The 7,396-nt window shown below is 54.2% G+C and overlaps 1 protein-coding gene across 2 annotated transcripts in view; it reads right to left on the bottom strand.

Moving 5' to 3' along the window:
* PRIMA1 (proline rich membrane anchor 1) overlaps nt 1–7,396 on the bottom strand; it is a 60,667-nt gene that overhangs the window by 15,800 nt on the left and 37,471 nt on the right. The gene's annotated exons all lie outside the window — the stretch shown is intronic.

Genomic DNA, 7,396 nt, shown 5'->3' on the forward strand with positions numbered 1-7,396 from the left:
ACAGGGGGCTGGTAAGGGAGGACGGATGGACAGACAGACATACAGACATTACTAGTTTGGGGCAGTTCTTCAAGACGTGAATATATGCAAAAGAATCAAAACTATGCCCCAGACTTAATAACAGGCACCTCGAGGGCTTCCCTGGTGGCGCAGTGGTTGAGAGTCCGCCTGCTGATGCAGGGGACAAGGGTTCGTGCCCCGGTCCGGGAGGATCCCGCATGCCGCGGAGCGGCTGGGCCTGTGAGCCACGGCCGCTGAGCCTGCACGTCCGGAGCCTGTGCTCCGCAACGGGAGAGGCCATGGCAGTGAGAGGCCCGCGTACCGCAAAAAAAAAAAAATAATAATAATAGGCACCTCGAAGGGTACAACAGTGACAGATTTCCCAAAGGAAAATGACAGGGAATAGTAACAGGGAATAGTGACAGATTTCCCAAAGGATACCATGGGTGACTTCAGTATTAAATTACTATTATTGATGATGTTGTTATTGTTATAATCATCAAGGTGTAATTTACATATAGTGAAACGCACCCATCTTAAGTGTACCATCTGATCAGCTTTGACAAATGTGTCCACCAGTGTAAGCCACACGTCTTATCATGACACAGAAAGAATATTTCCATCACCCCAGAAAGCTTCCCTGTGCCTCCTTCTAATCAATCCCTACCCTGTTGGCAACCAGCAAAACCCTGTTTTGCTTTCTAAAGTCACAGATTAGATTTGCTTGTTCTTGAAATTCACATAAATGGAATCATGCAGTGTGTATTTTTGTTTGCTTCCTTTGTATAGCAGTGGTTTTGTGATTCACCCACATCGCTGCATATTTCAGTAATTGCTTCCTTTTATAGCTGAGATGTATTCCATTGTATGTATATACCGCAATTTGTTTATCCTGTTCACCTGCTGATGGACACCTAGGCTGTTTCCAGGTTTTGACTTTTGTGAACAAAGCTCCTGTAAACATTTGCGAACATGGTATAGACATACTTTCTTGATATAGACATGTGTTCCTATTTCTCTTGGATAAACAGCTAGGGATGGGATCACTGGATCCTATGGTTTGTGTATGATTAACTTTGTAAGGAATTGCCGTGCTGTTTTCCCCAAGTACTTGTACTCTTGTATACTCCTGTTGGGAACAAGGAAAGATGGAGAGAAGGGAGTGGTTACAGGTTACCAAACTGTTATCAAATTGTGGTATTGTTGCATCTGGATTAGGAGATCCAGGAAGCCTTTATGTGCTTCCCAGGGAACAGGTGCTAAAGCCCCATTAACAGATGCAAGGTCCCCAGAGGTGGAGCTCAGATCCTCACAGAGACCAAGCAGATTCAGAAATGCATCCTAAGAAATGACTGGAACAAGGATGTCACTGAGCCACATGGCTGCTCTCAGCCCGGTGAAAGCGGGCCTTTAGAAACTCCAACACTGAGAAGATAGAGAATATAGAATTCAAAAGGGGAATAAACTCTAGAATAAGGGAGAGGCAATCCAAAGGGATTCTCGTTTTTCCCCATGACGAAGTTCTTCAGTGCTTTTTCTGTGAAATATCAAACACAAAATCCTTCCCGCTCATTGTTCATCTTGGGGGTACCTCTGGCTTCACTGAGTCTCCCCAGGGTGACTGGGCACAGATATTCCGCACAACAGTGGTCACTGCTGGAGAATCAGAAGAGCAACCAGATACACGGGGTCCCGGCCCCAAATGGTTTGCATTTTCACTGCCAAGGGAAGCAATTTTGTTTTCTGTCGATTCTACCACCCAGGCTATGACACCTCTGGGCAAGTGTCCAGGGCCAAGCCTACAGCCCATGGGAACCCTCACACCAGTGGCCCACAATTTACCCAACACTCCCATGGCCAGGGCATTCATCTACCAGTGTGTGGTCTCAGCCAGGGGCAGCATCCCTCCTGCGGGTATTTGGAAATCCGGGGGTGGGGGCTGTCTTTGGTCGCCTAGCAGCTATGGATGTTAACAACAGTGACCCGGATATTCCCACACAAGGTAGACTTGTCCCTCCAGAATGCCACCAGGGCCCCTGTTGAGAAATTCCATCAACTTGAAACAGAAGAAAGGGTTGATTCTAAACTTAGTTTGGAATTAGGCGCTAAATTTCAGAGTGCGTCTCTTGATGTTCTTTTCTTTACATTCGCTGTTAATGAGGTGGGAATTTCCTTCTTGCTGACTTTTTTCAAACACAGTTGATAATGAAAGTAGGGAGGATTGTTCTAGAGGGTCCTTCTGCACAGGGTCCCCCTCTAATATTCAGCAGTGTACTGCTCACCACTGGCATGTGAGGAAACTCCCCCAAGCAAGGGAGGTGTTTTGTGAAACAGTCCAAGGCATAAATCTTGGATTTTGCCAAGAAAACAGCTATTGTGTTCAAAGAATGCATCCTTATTTATCCTTGCTTGACTCATTCCTTTTACATTAGAAAAGATCAGGGGATGTCGGAGTCTGAGGAAGCCTAGGAGGTGTCATTTCAGAAAAGAGAATAAATGCTGAGGCTGGGGATCAAGCAGCTTTCCCAGGGGCCAGGATTAGGACCCCAGGAGCTTTAGGCTGCGGGCCAGGTCTGCCCCTGCCTGAACCTCCTCCTCACTGGGCGTGGCCAGTACTACTTTCCAGATGTGATAAGACCGTTTACCCTGTGGGCAGACGGACGGCTCACATTTGAGAAGACAGAATCATGAAGGTTCTCACTCATTCATTCATTTGTTCATTCATCCACCACACATTTACTAATCACCCTCTGTGCCTGGCACCGTGCTAGGAGCTGCGAGTACAAAGATGAATTAGATGTAAACTGTGCCCTTCCCGGGTCTACTGCCAGCTGCCCAAGACCTGATCACCTTGCTCAAGGAAGCAGCAGGCTCCAAGAGGAGAGGAGACACAGGAGGTGCTGATGTGCAAGGTGAAGGTCATTTGTGGCCGAGGAGAGGAAGCCACTTGGCGCCAAGGTTCGAGGGGAGGGTGATGCCTCGTGAGAGGCAGGTGGTCAGACGGAGGAGGGTGCTGAGGCCACCAGAGTGTGAAGCCCCTGACACGAGGCTGCCTCAGAGCTGACTTCTCTGTCACTCCCCCTCGCTCCCCACCAAGATTCTGCAAACACGACACACAGGCAGGAGCTGTCATGATATCTCAGGGGTCACGACACCCTCCCTCCTGGGACTCAATGAGGCTTTGTCTGCTGTATTCATTAAACACCCCTGATGCCTGTAAAGATAATGAGACTGGCAACCAGAGGGTGATTTAGAACAACACGGACTCAGTTTCGCTTTTTCACAGTAGCTGCTGTCTTTTCAGTCAAGAGATGCATCATTAAAAGCTCATATTTGGGACTTCAGCTTCTGGCCAAGGTGGAGTAACAAGGCCCAGAGTTGGCACCACTACCCATCCCCTCCCAACGTCTAAAAGATATACCAAATATACAAAACAATGGTTTCAAACAATGGACATCAGGGCTTCCCTGGTGGTGCAGTAGTTGAGAGTCCGCCTGCCGATGCAGGGGACACGGGTTCGTACCCCGGTCTGGGAAGATCCCACATGCCGTGGAGCGGCTGGGCCCGTGAGCCGTGGCCGCTGAGCCTGCGCGTCCGGAGCCTGTGGTCCGCAACTGGAGAGGCCACAGCAGTGAGAGGCCCGCATACTGGAAGGGAGATGCCACGCAGGTCCAGCCCACTGAGAACATCAAGGAAATGGGGCTGAGAGTAAGCAAGACAGATGAGGCCTCTCCCCAAGGGAACTTGCAGAAAAGCAGAGGGAGCCAACAGCACCCACAAATAAATAATTACAGATTATGGCAAGTGCTAGAAAAGAAATGGAGAAGAGGCCAAGATGCCCCCACGAGTGTCTGGAAAAGAAGCAGCTGGGGGCAGAGGGGTCGCTTTGGTTGTCCCCATCTGAACGGTATCACGGGGCTAAGCAGACCAAGGAGATTCCTGCTGGGGTGTGTGGACCTGCCTGAGGTCCGGTGTCACAGAGGAACTGCGTGAGGTCAGCTGCTCTCTGGGACAAGCGCCTTTCCTGTATTCCTCACTGGGGTATTTGTGTCTATCAAATGGAACAACAGAGATAGTGTTCTCCAGGGTACCAGGAGTACCTCCCTCCCTTGCGCGGCACCAACTCTGAGGCCGCTGTTAGTCCCCCTTCTGCAGTGGGGACACACAGGCAGGGGCCTGCCAGGATTGGAACCAGGTGTGCCTTGTGACAACACTCATGGCCAACTCAGCGCATATTTACCTTGGACCTGGGGCCTGCCACTTCCATCTCTTCTTCAGAGCCCGCTGTGCACTGGAGATGTTTGATTGACAGGAGGGGAACTGAGTGGGGCATGAATGAATCAAAGGAACAGCGAGTTGGGTGGAAACAACCTTAGTTTTGCAAGATATTTTTCAAGGATTGCTAGAAGGGAGTGAGAGCCATGTTCTTTATTTTAACCTGACGTTTCCATTGTGAGATGGAGGCAGTGATTTATCCCTGGCTCGGCCTCTGGACCCGCATGTGGCCACCTGCGGAGGCCAGCCCCACGCTCATGTGGCTCAGTGTTTCTTGAGCGCAGCCTGATTGCCAGGCCCTGCTGGTGACATCACGGGCATGCAGTAGCCTCTAGGGCATCCTTAGACGTCTCTAACTTTCACAGTCTGGTGACTCATGCCCAGGCTACCCGAGTGGCTTCCCGACTGATGCCCCGGAGCTGGCCTTGGTCACGGCCAGGTGAGGAGGTGTGACCTGCACAGAGAGCTGCCACTCTGCTTCCTGCCCCTCGCAGCTCAGCTCCCAGCCCACTGGGCGGATCACAGCCACTGAGCGTGGGCTGCAGTGTCAAGGGTCCCCTGAGCTGCAGAGACCAGTCTCCTTTGAGGGGCTGATGTCTGTAAACATGCTTCCCAAACCACAGCGGACACGCTCAGCCTTTGCTGTGGAAACTGAGGTCAGAAGCTGGCCCGGGCTTCACGACACGGCCAGGGACTCGTCACCCTTGGGTGTCAGGTGCTGCCCTGGGCTTTGGGAGCAGATGCGAAGGGGGCCACACAGCCCCGATCCCAGGGACAGTCTCGGGGCACAGTTGGCCCTCAGGGTGGGTGGGCTCCGTTTCACCTCCACACCCTGCCGCCCACGTGGAGGGTCTTGAGGACTCTGTCCAGCATGCCTAGGAATCGTGCACACACTGCAAGTTGATGGAGTGTTTGAAGAGCCTTTAAGAGCATGTTTACTCTCGTCTTGCCTCTGCCTGCTCGCCTAAAACCCCTGTTGGTTTTATGTGGCTCACGAGGACAGCAAGGGGTCCAGGAACATTGCTAGTACATTCGTGTGGTGGCAACACCTGGCCCCCAGACCCTTCAGACAAAGGACACGAGGCCGGGAGGAGGGGAGGGGCAGACCTGGGCTTCCCGTCCCCCAGCCCTGCTTTATGTGCTGCCCCCAAGGACCGTGAAGAACCTGGATTCTCAGAAGTTCCTTCACGGGCTGACGGCCCTTTCCCTTCACTGCCCCTGGGTCCCCAGCCCCACCTCTGTTGGGCTGCTTGACACAGACCCCAAATCCAACGGCGACGGGCCCTCCCTCTCACGCCCCACACAGAGCCCATTGTCTGCGGGACACAAGGGACCAACTCAGGCCGCTGTTCTCCATTCACCGGCACAGGCCTCCACTGGGGGGTCTGTGCCAGGGGCGTCCACCCCCCTGCCTGGGCTGGCTTGGGGTGAGGCGCTCACTCGTTTCCTACCGGCACGTTGCCAGCGTGTGTGGCCGGAGTTTAAACCACAGACCTTGATGCTTTACACAATGCCCTGCAATCAGCCCCCGTTTCTGGAGAGAAAGGAGAAGCCTCGTTTGCGTTGCTCCGATGAAAACAGTGAGCATCGGCACCTCAGCGCAGGGGCTCCTTCCACCCCTTCTCGGCCACTGGGAATCTGGCTTTGGGTGCAGCACAGAGACCCCCGCCTTTTCCATAAGTCTTCCCCATTCCTCCCCCAGACCCGAGGTTCCCACAGCAGGAAGCCCCAGGCTGCCTGGTAACAGCAGGCAGAAGGTGTGAATTCCCTGCTCCTGGGGGGGCCTCAGCAGTTTGCCTTTTCCAGAACCCAGGGCCCCTCCCTCTCCACCCTGCAGGTTGGACACTGCAGCCTGAATGGGGGGTCCCTGGCCTCCAGGGCGGCCAGGGAGGGGCAGTGTTCCTGGGAAGCAGTCTGCGCCGGGCCAGCACGGAGGGCCATCTGTCCTGCCCACTACGCCTCCCGCAGTCCTGTCGCTGGTCTCCACTGCCTTCCACACCCAGCCCAGGAGCCCCCTTCCTGTTCCTGCCAGCCGGGCTCTGGGGGCTGTTGCAGCTGAGCATTCCCTGGCTTTCGTCCTCTGTAGATGGACTTTGTTGGTCTATGGAAGCGCGGGAGGCCTTAGCCGGCCTCTGGTGAGGGGCTCGGCCAGAAGACAGACCTCAGTTGGCCACCAGGACTCCAGAGGGGCTGGAGCCACAAGGGCCAGGCGGGCTGGACATCTCACTGGGCTTCACAGGGAGGGCTGCCCAGGGCCCCTGGACCTCCCCTCACTGTGCTACCAGCGGCCCCCCAAACATCTCCGCCTCGGCTTCTTTTCCGCCACTGCTGCGTGTGTGCAGCCTCTCTCAAATCCCCACCTTCTGTGCTGGAAGCATCCATCAGTGAGCTGCCCCCTTCCTGTCCTGCCCTCGTCCCAGGCTCAGGCCCCAGCCTGGGGCTCAGCACGCCCTCTGCTCCACAGCAAGGCCACCAGTGGCCAGTGTGGCTGAGCGCTCCGACCTCCTCTCCACCTGCCTCTCTCTGACTCCTGGGGAGCCCTGTCTGGTTATCACTGTCACCAGGCCCCTCCTTCCTGGGGTACCTCCCCCAGTTCAGCACAGTGGCTCTTCAAAGGACCTGGAAGGATCTGGGATTAAATTCCAGATTCCAACCCTGGGAAAATCCTTTAATCTTTTAGATTTAATCTCAATTTAAATTCCACTGTAAACTGGGAGGAAACAACAGCGCATCCTTCTCGGGGCTGGTGCAAGGATTAAATGAGATATGAGATCAGAGAGCTCACAGCAGACACCCCTCCGCTGCCCCCGCATCCTTCCCCTTCTGCCTCGCAGAGCCCCACCTCTCCTCCTGTGTCCCTGATCCCCTCTGCAGGGCCCAGGCTCTGGGGAGGCGGGACCAGCCCAGGAGGTGGGTTTTCAGTGGTCTCAGCCAGGCCTGGTTGTTCCAGCCCTCTGCCCCTAATTGGATCAGAGGTGGGCACGTCATGCAGTTCTGGCCAATGACACGAGGGGAACAGTCTGCTGGGTGCTTCCAGACCTGTCTCCTTGCTGTTAGAGGCATGGAAACAGGCAGGCCTCTTTTCCTGTGGACACGGCCCTGGCTTTTTTTACATCCAACA

This window comes from Lipotes vexillifer, unplaced genomic scaffold, assembly GCF_000442215.2.
Source record: "Lipotes vexillifer unplaced genomic scaffold, Lipotes_vexillifer_v1.1 scaffold1884, whole genome shotgun sequence".
Taxonomy (NCBI): domain Eukaryota; kingdom Metazoa; phylum Chordata; class Mammalia; order Artiodactyla; family Lipotidae; genus Lipotes; species Lipotes vexillifer.